The sequence below is a fragment of the Podarcis filfolensis genome (assembly GCF_964270895.1).
Source record: "Podarcis filfolensis genome assembly, chromosome: W".
Lineage (NCBI taxonomy): Eukaryota > Metazoa > Chordata > Lepidosauria > Squamata > Lacertidae > Podarcis > Podarcis filfolensis.
In genome coordinates, this window is record NC_139619.1 from 38,597,227 (window position 1) to 38,614,678 (window position 17,452).

The 17,452-nt window shown below is 47.7% G+C and overlaps 1 pseudogene across 1 annotated transcript in view; it reads right to left on the reverse strand.

Moving 5' to 3' along the window:
* LOC310753811 (inositol polyphosphate 5-phosphatase OCRL-like) overlaps window positions 1-17,452 on the reverse strand; it is an 863,084-nt pseudogene that overhangs the window by 717,591 nt on the left and 128,041 nt on the right. The gene's annotated exons all lie outside the window — the stretch shown is intronic.

Sequence of the window (17,452 nt, forward strand, 5' to 3'; positions counted from 1 at the left end):
ATGGGGGGGTGGGGGGTGAGGGATTTTGTATGTACTGTGCTGTTTTCTCAAATACTAACCACAGGTGATGCCTGCCAGTCTCTGAACCATCTGCAACAAGAGAAGAAGGAAAGGACATGGGGGCAGGCTAGTTCATTTCTACTTATTTTCCACAGTTGAGGCTTAGAGCATTAAGGCCACCCCTCCTTACGCTCCAAAATGAAAAGGAAGCATTTGCTCACGTGGGCCTACAGCAACCCTGGACTTCTTGGGGACTTTGAGGGTCCCCTTCTTCTTGCGGGCTGCCATGTCCCTCAGTCGCCTGAACCTAGAAGAGAAGGAGAGGGGCAGACCTTGTTGTTGTTGTTGTTGTTGTTGTTGTTGTTGTTGTTATACCGCCCTATAGCCACAGGTCTCAGTTACAACCAGTGCTTTTTTTGGTGAATCTTTGTACTTTTCTCCATTTACTGTACTGCATTTATTTTCCCCGATTTGAACTATAAAATGGTGATTTTCTTGAGTCAAAATGAGAGTACCCCAAACATTTTTTTAAATAGAAAAAAGCACTGGTTACAACATAAAAATCGCAATATAAAAACACAAAATGCATAGTAAAGGTGAAAAACAACCCAGTAAAGCCCCCTCCCCAACACATTTCAAAACCTGAGACAGAAGCCTACAACCAAAATGGGGTGTGTGTGTGTGTGTGTAAGAGAAGACAGGGAGTCTTTGCAGCATAGCCATAACACAAATACGGGTAGCCTAACAGTTGCAGGCAGAGCCGTGTCATTTCACACACTACTTCGGCTGCGGGACATCGAATCAACAAGGAAAGGAGCATTTGGTGTTGTTGCATCTCCTCGGGTATTTGTTGATTTGTCGCCACGAGGGGTTGTAGTTGTGGAGGTATAGTTTGATGAGGTTTCTGGTTATTTGTACCCTAGGTGCCCACTCTCACACAAAAACAAATCTCCCTGCAGCCAACCAAAGACCACCAACCACACCCTAGGTCACCCCCCAACCTCTCTCACCACCAAGGAAATGCAACAAGGGAATAGTAAGTGAACCCACACAAGTGATGCTGACACAAAGTCAGCTGTCTGGCTCTGTTGATCTGTTGTCTAACTTCATCTGCTTCATCTTCATCAACAGACCCTGGACACCTTCCACCAGAAATTCAATGATTTTCACCCCACAATCAACCTAACAATGAATCAATCTATGCAAGAAATACATTTTTTGGACACTACTATAAAAATACAGGATGGACGCATAGACACCACCTTATACCGTAAACCAACTGACCGACAAACATATCTACATGCCTCTAGCTACCATCCCAAACATACCAAACAGTCCATTGTATATAGCCAGGCACTACGTTACAGCCGTATCTGTTCCAATTCTACAGACAGAGACTCTCACCTAAGAGAGCTACAGCAAACCTTTTTAGAACTAAAATACCCAGCAGATGAAGTTAGACAACAGATCAACAGAGCCAGACAGATACCCAGAGAGAACTTGCTGCAAGACAGACCCAAAAAAGAAAATAACAGAACACCTCTAGTCATCACATACAGCTCCCAAGTTAAAACAGTACAACGCATCATCAGAGATCTACAACCTCTCCTGGATAATGACAGTTCTCTTTCTCAAGCTCTGGGAGGAAGACCTTTCATTGCCTACAGACAGCCACCCAATCTTAAACAACTCCTAACCCACAATAATACTACAACCAGACGTAACACGGACACTGGCACCAGAGCCTGCAATAAACCCAGATGCCAACTTTGCTGCCACATACACCCGGACAACACCATTACTGGCCCCAACAACATCACACATACCATCTCGGGACTATTTAATTGCTCATCGTCTAACATTGTATATGACATCAAATGCCAACAGTGTCCCTCAACTCTCTATATTGGACAAACAGGCCAAACCTTACGCCAAAGAATAAACGGACATAAATCGGACATCAAGAATCACAAGACAGAGAAACCAGTAGGAGAACACTTCAATCTCCCAGGACATTCTATACAAGATCTCAAAGTACCTGTATTACTACAAAGGAATTTCAGAAATAGACTGGAAAGAGAAGCTGCTGAATTGCAACTCATTACCAAACTTAAAACCATGGAGAGACCTGGTCTGAACAAAGACATTGGATTCTTATCTCATTATACATGACAAAGCCATTTTTCACCTTCTCACCCCTTGCTTTTTCCTGTAAGACCTATTGCAGTCGTTAAGAGTCGTCAACAGGCTCATCTCAGCTATCTGCCAACCACCCATTCCCACCACCCTTCTGAGTAATACCCCTCCCCACCTTCTCACTATATAGAAGGATCTGGCAACTTCTGTTTCAGTGTATCTGAAGAAGTGTGCATGCACACGAAAGCTCATACCAAGAACTAACTTAGTTGGTCTTTAAGGTGCTACTGGAAGGAAAAATGTTAGAACATGGGGAAGGATGTCTGTCCAGCAAGCAGGTAAACTTCCTGGTGACGGACTTCCTCCGCATGTGACCAGAGGTGGGTGTGGCCTCACCTGTGCAGGTAAATGATAAAAGCACAGGGCAGGCAGCCATCTCTCTCTCTCTGCCATTTTTCTTTCGAAGAAGAAGCATCTAAAGATGCTCTCTTGGCTCTCAGCCAAGAGAGGAGGAAAGGACTATCTTGCTATAAGATAGATTCTAAATGTATTTTACCTTTTTAAGCCTGTCTGCCTTCTGGGATCATACTGTGAACCGAACGTTAGTAAACTCTTTTATTCTTTTATAAAGACTGTGTCGTCTCTTGCATTTTAAGAGGGAACAAAAGGGGAAATTACCAGGGTAATTATTATAGAGGTTCTAGCGAACCTGTGCACACGTTACCGTTGTGAACTTAAAAGGGAATGTTTATAAACTCTGCTGATATTTTGGAAACTTGTTAGCACAAGTTGGATTAGGATATAATCTCACAATATATCCTTTCCTGCACCCCTGAACATTCCCACACAAATGCCATGGCATCTCAATGGGGCTCCCTTGCCAATTGATGGTAAAGCAAGCTATTGGACAGGCCATCATGCATGAGGATGGTTTTTCGAATGGATTTGAATCACACTTTGACTTTTTTCTAATTCAAGATAGTGCCTCACGGAAGCAGGGAGCTTTGCAGAGTCCTTTGGAGACTGTGGAAAAGATTGCGCAAGAGAGAGGCTTGGCACCAGAAGAAATTCATAACTTGCTGAACATCGCACTCAGTGCCAAGCTTGGTAAAGAAAACATGTTTTGGCTTCTCTTTCCCCTTGGCAGTAAAGTATGTCAACGGAGCTGCATTGCCCTGCCTTCTCCCTTAACAAGAACCGGGGCTGCTTCTAGCTTGTGAGAAATTATCAAGAGTGAAGATTCAATTCAAAATCCTTTATTAGGCATAGCACACCACACATTATCAAACAAACATCATATACAGACTGTATAAAATACGGGCTCAGCGAACACAATTTATCCCAGTCCTATTCCTAACTCCAAAAAATAAATCGATGTACATAGATAATATAATACAACACAGCAACATCACCTACCATTAAGAACCACTAAGTCTCTCTATCATGGCCCATTCTTTCTTCATGGACAGCCCTCAAAAATTCAGCCACTATAACAGTAATTTGATCATCGCTGTCCGCCAGCAGGTCCTGAACAGTTGGTTTTGTAAAAATCTGTCTATTAAGTACTAGGCTACTGAAGAATCTGATTCCCATTTCCATAATAACAGAGGATTCTCTTCTTTCAGCTGTGTCTTGGCTCTGTGCTCGCAAGTGTTCTAGTGACTTTCAGGTAACTTGGAAAGCATGGTAATGATGTCTTGGTTCTGAAGAATGATATTTCCCCCAGTCTAACTTAGTTATCCTGGTGATGATTCAGCTAGATGTTGTACACGCTGAGCATATTCCAGAAGGGGTTTGTTGTCTTGGCCTTGCTTTGGCTTACTGAGATCTGTCTTCTCCCTATAGGTGCTCATTCTAAAATGGATAATTGTAACGTTTGACTTCATTGATCAGAAGGAAAATATGAATGCTCTCTATGGTTTCTTCTTCCGCTTCTTACAATATGAGAAATTGGTAAGATAAAAAGGAATGTGTTATTTTGAAGGAACTCGCTTTTATTCTGACATTAACCCAAATCAAACAATAAAGAGTACTTTCCGAACACACAACAGGACACCATGTGAAAAGTGGGGCCTTAAAAATACCTCTCCCATTTCCTTCCTTTTCCTGTCTTGTTCCTTCCCAATGGGCGCCGGTCGCAGCGCCCCCCAGGTGCACGGCATGTTCAGGCAGGCAGGCAGGCAGGCAGGCAGGCAGGCAGGCAGCTATCCGATGTCGATCCCGCCCGTTCCTCCCTCCACCCCCCTCAAAGACAGCCGCGCAGGCAGCTATCCGATGGAGGGAGGGGGGAAATCCTGTTCTGCATAGCTATCAATTCGGGTGTGATAGTCTTATGTTTGCATACTTATGGGAAAATAAAACTAATTTATTTTAGAGCTTGTATTTGTGTGTATTCATGGTATCTTTTGTAGACCCAGTAGATGGCAGTGTGGTGTGGAGAGTGTTTTTGGCAGCTCGTGAAAAGATAGAGGGTGGAACGTTGACCGTTCAAAGGCACTATAAGCAAGATATATATATCTCGCCACATTTTCCTAGCTACGTTTTCCCATAAAAGTATACACTCGAATACATTTGTATCAAATAGATTTGGAACAAGTGATTGTTACATTTAAGGAACATTCTCTAGGCAATGAGATTGGGGGAAAATATAAAAACCCATTTGGATACATTTAGAAAAGTACAGCATTTTGAGGAAAAATACATTTCAGTCGAAAAATACATTCAGATCCATTCTTAAAGTCAATGAGAAAGATACAGCAAACAGGATACAATTCGATACAGCGAAAAAGGATCCATTCCCCAAGGCACCATTGACCTTGTAGGGTGTGAAGGCAGAATATGATCTATTTGATATTGGTAGGGTCCTTCTCCTTCATTCCCCTCTCTGACCCTGACTCTCTTACGACACAGGGACCACCCCAGAGTGTGGGCACAACTTCTGCCGGTCCGGCCTGATCCAGTGCAGCGGGGCAAAAAGGAGGCTGGCTTCCTGTCCTCAAGGCCGAGTTGGAGTCCAGAGAAGGAGCCTGATCCGCAATCGGCAATTAGCTACCTTTGTCGAGGTAGCCAAGACTCTCAGTCTACAAGAGGGAAAGGAGGAGTCTGTGAGAAGCACCAGGAGCCCCTGAAACTCTTTTGCAAGGAGGATGAAGCCCCCATCTGTGTGGTTTGGGGCAGATCCAAGAAGCACCAACACCATGAGGTGATTCCTCTGGAAGAGGCTGTCGAGGAATACAAGGTACCTTGAGGGGGAGAAATAGCTGTGTATTCTTCTTGGCAGGTTATCTTCTTAATTCTCAGATCCAGAGTAGGCATGGTATTAATTGGTGGTTGTTTATTACCTTAGAAGCAGCCAAGGGTAAGCCTGAGGGCTGCTGGGATGGCTGGGAGGAGGGAGTCAAAGTCTTTCTCTCTGCCAGGGGGGCCAAGGGATCTTCCCTTGAAATACAGCAGCTTCATGGGACCATGGTTGGGAGAGAAAGGGTTAACCTCATCCACATCCCCCAGCAAGGTTGCTTTGTACATATTTAGAACACTACAAATGTGAATTGCATATACACAACTAAGTCCATGTCTCCTTTGGCTAGCAGGATGCCTCCTCTATACCCTGCCAAGCAGATAGCAGAAAGGGGTCAGCTGCAAGGGGGTGGGGACTGGGGGCCAGTGTTATAAGGAAAAAAACAGCTCCTTTTCCCTTCTGGGGTACCTCAGAGCCCATATAGAGCCCTTTTGTAGCTTCTCTGTCGGTAGGAGAAAATAACAGAGGCCAACCAGAGAATACTGAGAAGCAAAGCAGCTAGTAAGCCAGATCTTTATTACCTGTTGCAACAGGGTCTCACCCCCCCCCCCACGTAGGAGGGAGGAAGAGACCCCAAACCAAGTCCTTCTATAGACATTTGAAATTGCCCACCCTGGAGCCCAAGACCACCCCTCCATACATCATACATACATCACAGAAGGGGCGGCCTAGAACAGACTCCTGTCTGGCAGGAAACCTGTTGATGGGTTTACCTGGCTGTTCATGGGTTTACCTGCATATTCTTTTCTGATGAGAACTACTTACGGTATTTATGTATGTGTTTATATCTTAGACCTTCTAATTCTCCTAACACCAGGAATTGACCAGATGGTGCAGAATCCCTCCCCCCCCAAGTATCTGTTGGAAGCAGATTTAGGAGTGGGGGGTGGAAGCACCTACTGGTGGGGAGCACACTTCTTCTGGGGATGCTTCCTCCTCCTCCTTCTCCTCCTCTTCCCACTTCTCGCTGGGGCCTCAAGATGAGAAGTCAGGCTGGAAGTCTCCTCGGAGAAGACAAAGGAGAAAGCATGGCTGCCTTTCCTCTTCTCCAGACCAGTTAGTTGGACTAGAAACCTTTCCCATCCCAGTTCTGCAGTGGTTTTCAAGCAGTGTGCTGTGGCAGCTGGGGTGCCTTGAATGATGGTCGGGGTGCCGCGGGAGACACTGGCCTCTGTCCCTCTTTCCTTCCCTCCCTCCTCGGATGCCATCTCTGCCTCCCCAAGGCTTGCCCAGCTGTTCTCCCCCAGAGAATGGTGCCTCTGGGGCTGGCCAGGGGGTGTGGGCTGCCAGGAGCTGAGGCGGCCTCAGAGGAAGCAAGCCAACTGGCGAGGGGCCCTTGCTGTTGGGAATGGACAGGCAAGTCCCAGGCCCCTGGGGGGCAGCGGGGGCAGCTCAGAGACCAAGAGGAGGACTCCTAAGGAGAGGGGAGAGGAGGCTGAGAGAGCACTCCACAAGGGAGGCTGTTCGAGAAAGGGGGAGGGGAGGCAAGCAAGGGGGGACCTAACTGGTCTCCTGAGCCCCACAGGGGTGCCGCAGAAAGAAGGGAGTTGCTCCAGGGAGCCGTGGACCCAAAAAGGTTGAAAACCTCTGTACTTTTATTTCCTCCAGTAAATTACTTTGCTATTATAGCAAGGCCACTGGACCCAAGAAGCCAGTATAATATTCATCGCCTCTCTTTGTGTCTCACTGAAAGCTGAGTTTTCCCTTTTCTTGTCAGGGAGAGATCTGTCGCCGCCTGGAGATTCGGAGGAAAGTGAGAGGGGAAATTCTGGCCTATCAAGCAGACCTGGACAAGGAAAGCAAAGACCTCCTTGGAAGTGTCCCTCTTGTTACTAGTGAGGGAACAAGCACTTCAAGAAGCAAGTCCGGACTGAGGAGGGAGGGGAAAATCTGCCCATTTCAACTTCTCCCCATTTCTCCTTTTTCCATATCGGTTTGTTATTTATTTATTATTCTGAAAATGAATCAAATGCTAGGGTGGCTACCTTCTCGTATAAATATTTTGATACGTGCTTTACCCTCATAAATACATTTTTTGTGAACATTACCTGGTTGGGTCAACCTTGAAAATTCAGAGGTGTGAATTTCAAAAGATTGCTGTTTTGGTCTCCATATTTTTCCAAGAATTGCGAATTAGGTAAGTTCACCTTTGAATGCAGCTAAATGGAGTTTATTTCCCATTGTTGTTTATTATGTGAAAAGCAGTCAAGGAGAAGCCTGAGGACTTGTGAGCTGAGAGGGTGGAAGCAGTTCAATTCAAATCCTAATTCTCTTGCTGATGTTTTGAAGGCTGACCATCTTCCTCACTCAGACCTCCTCAGAACCGGAGAGGCTGAAGACTGTGGAGAAGTTGAGACAACTGCGCCAGTTCCTGGAAGAAGAAGAAGAAGAAGAAGAAAAGCGTCTGCTGAATCATGTGGAAGAGGTGGAGAAGGAGATTGCAGGGAGAAGGGATGAGCAGCTGGCCAGACTCTGCAGGAAACTCTCCTCTCTTGAGAGGATCATCCAGGTGATGGAGGAAAAGGGTCAGCAGCCAGCGAGTGAACTGCTGCAGGTAAGACGGCTCCAGGAAAAGGCTGCCTCCCATCCTTTCTGTGCCCCTTTCATGTACGCAAGGAGTGTAGGGGCTCAGTTGACGGAGCCTCAAGTCAGCTTTGTAATGGACAGGAACACCCCAGAGACCTGGGATGCTGAACTCACCTGAAGGCCGACTAGAGATTCTTCAGTCTTCTTGAGGGAAGGGGAGGGGATTTTCTGCTCCTTGCTGATGATTTGCCTCCGAATGCCTTCCCGCTGGGCAATGCTGCCTTCCTGCCCTGCCCTGGGCTTCGCCAAGGATGCAGTCAGGCCTCCTTCTGACATGAGCCAGTCTCTTGACCAAGCTTCTCTTCCCGTTCCCTCCACAACTTCTGGGTGGATCCCCTTCCCCATAGATCGTGATCGGCCCAAAATGGTGCTCGGTCACAGTGATCAAAGAGCAAGACAGAGGGACTCATCCAGACTGTGCCACCTTCTCCACTCACAATCCCATATGGCCAGACGTACAAGTGCTTCTGAACGCCCTCTTTAAGGAGGCGGAGAAAGCTGACATACTGGCAAAGGCAGGAGAAGCCCTATTACGGAATGATTGCCAGATGTCCCCGTCTCCTGGGGATTTACAAATCTCCCGGATTTACAAATCTGTCCCCAACAGATTGTAGATTTGTAGATTTATTAGTAGGGAAGGAATGTTGCGTGATTGGTTCAACGGCACAAGACACATCATATGGGGACTTCCGGCGAGGCAAAATAGCGGGTGCCACGGCAATGAGCAGCTCCTGAAGCCAGCCAGAGCCAAGTGCACTACCAGGCTGGCTCCGGGCTGCTGAGACTACCGCTACCGCTGCCACTGCCGAGGGGGAACCAGGGATGCCTGGCGCGTCAACTGGGGGAACCGCTGACCCCCCCCAGGACCCAAATCGAGGCGGGAGCGAGAGCGCCCGGCCATGTGGCCGACTGCCCAGTGGCGCTCCAGGGCCAGTAAAAACCCCGGAGCCAACCCAGGGAGACGGAGGAAAGGCGAAGGAGAAGGAAGAGAGAGAAAGAGGAAGGAGAAAAAAGAGGGGAGCCCCGACCTTGCGGCCGCTGAGGAAGAAAGGTAGGAGAGCACCAGGAGGGCAAGGACACGGGGCCGAGCCAAGGCCCGACCCGAGCCTACTCCAGGGCAGATAGCACTCCAAGAGATCAGGCTGGGGCCCAGAGGAAGGCCACGCGACAGAGGAGACCCAGAAGAGAAGGTATTACTTCTTATTTTTTTAAAAAAAATGATTTAAAAATAATAACATTTTTTTCTCTTTTGAAAAAAAAAAAGTGTCCCCAGATTCTTTGAAAAAAATCTGGTAACCTTACCTTAAATCCTAACCTTCTGATTCCAAGTCTCTTCTTTCTCAATATCCCCATTCCGTTAACCACACCAAGCAACAAGCTGTAAAATACAAGTTTAAAAAGCAATATATAAAACTGGTGATAAATTATGTTGGAAGTGCAAGATCAAGGAGGGCGATTTCTATCATATGTGGTGGTTGTGTGAGCCTATCAAAAAATTCTGGGAATCTATTTACAATGAATTAAAAAAAATCCTCAAATATACCTTTATAAAAAAACCCGAAGCCTTTCTGCTGGGGATAATTGGGGAGGAAATCAAAAAGGAAGACCACACACTCTTTCAGTATGCGACAGTGGCTGCCAGAACTCTAATAGCGCAGAATTGGAAGACATCAAAAATCCCAACTATAAACGAATGGCAAACCAAACTATTCGATTATTTAGAACTGGCAAAAATGACACAGAAAATAAGAAATCAAAAAGACATAAAGTTTAATAAAGAATGGAATAAATTTATGACATATATGGAAACAGAGGTAAAAAATCTAAAAATCACAGTAGGTATGACGTAACACTTGTGACATAAAGAGTCTTTTGAGGAAAAGAAACTGCAGATAAAAAATCATATAATATATTCTGAAACCGAGATGAAGGGAAGTCAATTAATGTTGTGTGTTATTTAGTTATTTAGTTAATGTAAGTTAATTAGTTGGTGTTTTATGTTAGGAGATGTTTTTTCTTTTGTTTTTTTTTATTATTATTTCTTTTATTTATGTACTCCTTTTTTGTATGTATGTGTTATGTATGTTTATTTTTTCACCTGTTTTAATGTTGGATGTAGCAAAATGAATTAAAATCAATAAAAAAAATAAAAATAAAAATAAAAAGCAAGCTTTCCTTTGCATCTCACAGCACTTTAAATGTAATTCGTGGTTTTTTTCACCTGTCCTCCAATCTTAGGTCTTTTTTGCCAACCTTTAAATAGGAAATCAGTAGTCGAGCCATACTATTTGGTAAAACGTTTGTCTGGATCCCGGAAGTCCTACCTGAGAAGAACAATGGGAGTTTCCACTGGCGCCAGCTGCTTCTCCTTCTGCAAGCAGCGCCACCCAAATTCCCACCTGGGATGAGCCGCTTGGCGCACTAAACTGAGCCGCCGGAGAAAGACTGGGGCGGGCGGCACGTGGGAGGGGGAAGTCGTGCGCTTCTGTCCCGTCAGAAAAGTGCTGGGCTCTGTCTCTCCAGTTGTGCTTCCTCAGTTCAGAGGTGGACTATAGCAGCTGGGCTTGGCTGCCTCAAAGCCCATCAAGGCCACAGGCTGCTAGCATGACTCATCCCGGCTTTCTCATCTGAGGGGAAAGGGTGCGTGGTCTTAAATGCTGCCCTTGGCAACTTGGCTGAGCTACCTTGGGCCAGTCCGTGGGCCAGCTTAGCCTCCCTCACAGAGGGTTGTTCTGAAGATACACTCAGGAAAACACCTGAGGCATGAAGAAGAAGAACGAGGAGAGTGGGGTCTGGAAAGGGGGGTGGGGAGCGCTCCCACCCCAGCCACTCCAGGATGGGAAGTGCGTCCCGGGGGAAGCGGGATTCAGGCGGAGGAGGACGTCGGGTTGGGTGGGGGTTGCCAGGAGCAGCACGATGTCCCTCCAACCCCCGGCTTCCACTCTCCAGGCAGGCACCCAATGTGGCCAGCTGGCAAGGGCTCTTTCTTACTCCAGCCTTGGCATGCAGATCCCGGGTTCAGCCCCAGATCTCTGGAGCGGAAAGGCTCTTGGGCGTGACTATGAAAGGCAGCATCTGTCAGAATAGGTCATACTGAGCCAGTACAGATGAACGTGACTATTGGTTCGCTTCCTCGGCATCCCAGAACTGTGAAGGTTGCCTCAAATGTTGAGCCGCACAGCTAAGCAAGAAGGAGTGGAGTGTCTCCGGGGGAGCATAGCTCCCATTCCCTTCCAAACACACAGACAGGACAGTGTGGTCTCACCCAGCGAATAGTTGCAGCAGCCGGATGGCTGGCTGAAACACACACCATTGCACTCTTTTTGAATGGGATTCAATCTGAATCAGCCAATTAGTGAACTTGGTGCTCCTGTGCAACAAACCCACTACAAAATTGCTCTTCCCCACACACTTCCAGGTCCCTCCAGCTGGGCTTTTGTTGATATAATAAGGTTTTAATAACTCTAATAATGACTAACTGTGTGGAAATGACTGGAAAAAGGGGGGGGGAAATAAAGGTTTTTGACTCTTGGTTTCCTGGAAGATAATCCAAAGACTCCCCTGGACTAGAAGAGACATCTCATTAACAACTGGAGAAATGCCAAAGAACTTTGGATATCTGCTTGGGAGGTTTCTGATGCAGTATTAATTTAACAAGGAGCCAGGAGTGAAACCGAAAGTAGACTGACCAGCTAGCTGAATCCAATTATATTGCTATGGGGTGGGGGGAAACCTCTAACATTGTACTTTTCGATACTTGTAGTTCCAGAGTGAATTGAATAGGTGTGGGGGGGGGGTTGGAGGAGCGGAGGAAAGAAGAGCTAACTTGTCCGTGGCTAGGGGGCGCAATCTGGACGGTTCTGCCGGGGCGCAAGATCACCTAACTACTGCTCTGCGCCTCTGGACCAGGGGTGGATGGTGCTCATTGGGACTGGGAGGGTGGAAGGCAAGGAGGCCAACAGTAGGTGGCGCCCGAGCCAAGGAGTGGCAGAGCAAATGCGTTCTGTATCTGAGATGGAGTGGGAAGGGGCTGGCAGCCACCGCAGCCATCCCCTGTCTGCCCTCATGGAGCGGCCAGAATCCACTGGGCAAATGCTCATCTTGCCAGAGTCTGGGTCTTCTGCTGTTGCTCTCTCAGAAACCGTGCCCAGGTTTCCACCCTTCTTCCTTGGCTCCCTGGAAAGAAGGCATCTTTACATTTTGCGTGCATTTCACAGGCCAGGAGCCAAGCACCCCTTCCTGAGGGGGAGAAGAGGCCCAGAAAAGATGAGCCCTTCCCAGCCCAAAGGCGTTCCCCTGAGATTCAGCTTCCGGGCTATGGCTAACCAGGTTAGGAGCAGGAATATTGGGAGCGGGAAGGAACTGATGTCATCTGCCAGAGCAGCTGGCTAATTGAAGGGAATGAGGTGATAACAAGGCTTTCAAATCTGAACTCTTGTTTGCGGCTGATTAGGATAGAGGGAGGTGGAGAACAAGGGCAATCGGAAGCAGACTCTGGGTAGTTGGTTCCTTTTCTTTGTTCGGGTTCCTACGTCACACCAGCAGTTTAAATGGCAACACTCCTTTGCAAGATTGGCTGCCTTTTAAATTCTTTGTTACGGAAAATCAATAAAATGATAAGTTGCCCCTGCCAAAGGGTTGCATGACATCTGGCTGAAGACTTTTTGTGCTAAAAGTTGAAGCTATGCTGGGGTGTGTGTGTGTGTGTGTGTGTGTCCGTCCGTCCGTGTGGCCGCTGTGTATTCAACATTCCACCCCCTCCAAAGAATCCTAAGAACCTTAGTTTTCCTTTCACAGTGCTACGATTCCCAGCACCCTTAACAAACCATTGTTCCCAGGACTTTTTGGGTGTGGGTGGGAGGAGATGTGATTTACATGTGCGGTGTGCAGGCATCTCCAAACACATGTGTGTGGGGATTCAAGACTAACTCTTATGCTTTTCTTCCTTAGACCAGCTTGACGTTGAACGAGAGGTTCTCTGGGTTGAGGAACACACGCCATTTCACAGCGAAGCAGAACACGGGCCGAATGGTCACTCTGCCATTGCATTTGGTGAAGTCAGACTGGATTTGCAAAGGAGCTTGCCCTGAAGCCAGTTGGTTGCCTGCCTGTGGCTGGCTGGTGGCTTGGCATCACCAAAACACAAATAGACAGCCCCGTGCAACCTCACACCCAAAGATTTCTGCCCATGCTTCAGACATGCAGCCCTAAGAGCAGCTCTGACTCCCACTCTAAGCCCCTCTGCCCCAATCTTCCTCCTGATGTAGGCTAAAGGATCTGGGAAGTCTGATCCAGCTTTGAGGTGTGGTTCCATATGGCCGTTAGTACTGTTGTGTTTTTGCCAGAGAGCCACGTGGTAAGGAAGATCTCCAAGTATGCTTCCTAGGGACTCCACTTTAATCCTCAGATGTGCCCACAAAGGCATGAACCAGCACCCTCATGCCACAGCTGCCTCTGGAGTGACCCTCCCTCCGGTAAGAGGTGTGCCTCACAGCTGAGTGCCTGGTTGTTTGTGTAGGGCGGAGGCTGGGAATCTTGTGGGCTCCCAGATATTGCCAGATCCAATGGCCTTCTGCCTCAGCCAGCATGGCCGACGGTCAGGGGTGATGGAATCCAACAACATCTAGAGGGCCACACAATTCCCCATCCCTGGTCTAGTGAATTTGAGGTTCTTGGTTTCTCTCCCTCTGCCCCCTTTTGCCTGGAAAAGCACTTTGGCAGATTCCTCTGGAGGATTTGGGTGTGACAAGCTGTAGCAGCGCACTGAATAAAACAACTCTGAGAAGCTGAAACACCAGGCTGTTTTCTTTTCTAATAAAAATATTCACTGTGCAGTTCACAGGCACAAAACACAATGCTGCTATTGTCCAGGAAATGGGTTTTCAGTTGGAGGGCATGGGTTGCGTGAGAGCATGTTGTGTGGGATAACCAGTCTCATATAACCAACATGCTTCAGTCTAATTAGTGCATGAAGGGGTTAACATCATAGAGTAAGCTGTCCTGCCATCTTAGCCATGTCTCATCCCCTTACCTTGGGAGTGAGTTCTGATCTATTCTGGTATTCACTTTTTCAGCGTTGAATGTATTGTAGGTTTTTCCTGATTTTATGGTTTTATCTTTCTGTAAACGGCTTTGATGTTTCTTACCATCTGGTAGTGTTTAAGTTTTATGAAATAAATAAATAATTTTGAATAAATAAATAAATAGGAAGATGTAAAACCACAACCTCCAAAATGAAAGCTACTGTCCCACCAGACGGATGTTTTTGCCTGGAGGGGGGCTGTATTCTGCAATGTGCTTTCGATGCAATAATAGTGCAGCTTTCTAATGGACTGTCCACGCAAACATCATTCTGCTTTCTCAGTTGCTCTGCAATGCTTCGCCAGGGTTACCACATCATGGCCCCCTGGGGGTGCGCTCCTGTGTTGTAGCTCAGCAAAAGCAGGACAAAATTCCTCTAGGATGGCTCACAGTGAGGGCTGCTGAGAGTTGGGAGAGATCTTGGAGGCCAAAGAGTTTGCTTTTCTGCTCAGTACAGGGGATCTTGCCAGCTCTTCACCCCTGACTGGCCGAAGATGCCCATCTCTCATCCAAGCAGCTCCACAGCGTGCCTGGATGATGACTCAGATGGAGCTGGACACGCCATTCCTGAAGGATTCAATAATCTTGCAATTGTGGTGGACCAACTACATGTCATTTTGCTTTGCAAGTTGTTCTGTGATGTGTCCCCTATGCTACTATATTATTATCAGCCAGAGGGGCCCTCTTGAGCTATAAAGTGCAACTTAAGTGGGACAAATCAAACCCTGCGTCCAGTCACACTTCCCTGCGTCGCTCTGCTGGAAGTTGACGCGGCAGGGGAGCAGAGCTGCAGCGGTCCCGTCCGTGTGAGATGAGGGATAAATCAAGTCCAAAGACAGCTCAGTTCTTATCTCTAGAAGCGTTTATTTACAAAGCAATAAAACCGTCCGAAACTTCAGACATTCTCTTCCGTGCTCCAGGAGCACACACGCAGCTTCTGCTGCTCACCGAGAAGTGAAACTGAGTGAGGAAACAGAAAGACTTTGTGCGTCACTTCTCTGCGACAAGCCCCTCCTTCTGCTCCCCCTCCTTTTCTTCTCAGACACAGGACACACCGGAGTACTGACCCTGTCAGTTCCAAACTCCACACCCCCTCTTGTCCTGCGTCTGGAGATAGTAGCCATCAAAGCTTTCCCCATACACAGACCCTCACAGAACTCCTCGTGCTTCTGGAAGGTTAATGGTTTTGTGAAACCATCAGCGAGGTTCTTTGTTGAGGGACAGTATTTCAGAGCAACTAGCCCCTCATGAACGCTCTGACACACATTTCGGAAGCGTATGTCCAAATGTTTGGTCCTCGCTTTGAATTGCCCTGTCTCAGCTAATTTAAGGCACGGTTGATTGTCTTCATGCACCACAACGGGCTGACAATCCTCCTCACAGATTTCCTCGACCAAACACACATAGAACTCCAGTTCTCTGCAAACCTCTGATAGCGCACTGAACTCAGCTTCAGTAGATGAAAGCGCTATGAGACTTTGCTTCCGGGACCTCCACCCAATCACTGAGTCCCCAAACTTCACCACTAGGCCTGACACTGACTTGCGGTCCTCAAGGTTAGCCCAATCCGAATCCACCCAGGCGGTCAGCTTAACATCACCCTCAGCTGACATCTTGAGGCAAAAGTCTTTGGTATCTTGCAGGTAACGTAGCACCCGCTTAACACCATTCCAGGCCTGCACACTAGGACTTGAAGCCTCTCTACTGAGCAGATTGACAGCAAACGCTATGTCTGGTCTGCTCCACTGTGACAGATACAACAGACTACCCAGAGCTGACTGAAAGAGTTCAGTGTTTTCGAACACCACGCGTTCTACTTGCTGACACTCCTTCACGTACCCTGTCTCCATGGGTGATCTGGCACCTGCACAATCAGACATCCTGAACTTCTCAAGCAACTGCTCAATCTTACCTTTCTGGCGAAGCAAAAAGCTTCCATCACTTGCTCTTGCGATCTCTACGCCTAGGTAGGACTTGACATCTCCAAGTTGCTTCAGCTTGAACCGCTTACCAAGCTCCTTAGCAAACTTCTCCACCTGTTCACTTGTCCTTGTCATCAACAAGATGTCATCAACAAACACCTGTGCCACTTGCTGTTGCAAGCCTGAATCTCTAATGTAAAGACAACTGTCTGCAAGAGATCTCTTAAAACCTAGCTTTTCTAAGGCTTCATGTAGGCACATATTCCAATTCCTGGCAGATTGGCGTAACCCATAGATGGATTTGTGCAACCGCCACACGACGCCTGGCTCACTGACCTCGAACCCTGGAGGAGGACGCATGTACAACTCCTCCTGGAGATCTGAGTTCAGGTAGGCGACATCTACATCAAAATGGTTCACCTTCCAACCTCTCTGTGCTGCTATTGCCAAAAGCATTCTCAAAGTCTCCGCCCTAGAAGTTGGCGAATAGACCTCTGTGAAGTGGACCCCGCGTTTCTGCGTAAATCCACGCGCCACTAATCTCGCTTTGTACTGTGGCTCTCCTGCTTCTGTGGGTTTAAGACGGTAAACCCATCTGCAGCCTACAGCTTGCTGGTTAGCCGGCAGCTGTGTGAGTGAGAACACTCCTAGAGACTCCATTGAGTTCATCTCCTTCTGCATCGCCTCATGCCATTTGCTGGCTTCTTCCCGAGGCAACTTCTGAACATCCTCAAAGGATTCAGGTTCACATCTAGCCACACCAACCCAGACACTTGTGGCTTCATACCTTTCAGGTGGCTTCCCTTTGGTTGATCTTGCTGACCTCCTCAGCGTGAATTCTGGAACTGCGCCTGATTCACCTGGATCAACCCTCCTTTCTTCTATGTCAGAATCATCCCCCTCTGACCTGCTGCGCCGTTTAGGGCGAACAGCTGGTTCTGCTGGCGAGGATGGTTCCCTCCTTGGCTCAGACTTGACAGAGACCTGTGGAGGGGTCCTGGGACTCCCTTTTGGAGAGACACGGAGCATCTCCCTTGGAGATCCCTGCTCTGGACTCTGTGGCTGTGGACTGTGCTCATCAGCAACAGGTTCAGCCTCACCCTCTTCCTCTTCCTCATCTGATTCTACCAGGATTTCCGGATTTCCGTGAAGCCGCTTCCACCCACTCTGCTCGCAAAACTCAGCACTGCCGCTAATAAGCAGCCTGGACTGGTTGCCAGCAGGGTATGCGAAGCGCCACGCCTTTGAACCCGGCTCATAGCCCACAAAGATCATTTTCCTGGATCTTGGCTCACCTTTTCTGCGCATGGCCTTTGGAATCAGAACCCAAGCTGTAGATCCAAAAGTGCGCAGAAAATGGACCTTCGGCTTTTTCCGATGAAGCAGAAAGTACGGTGTGTCCCCTACACTGGAATTGAACACTCTGTTC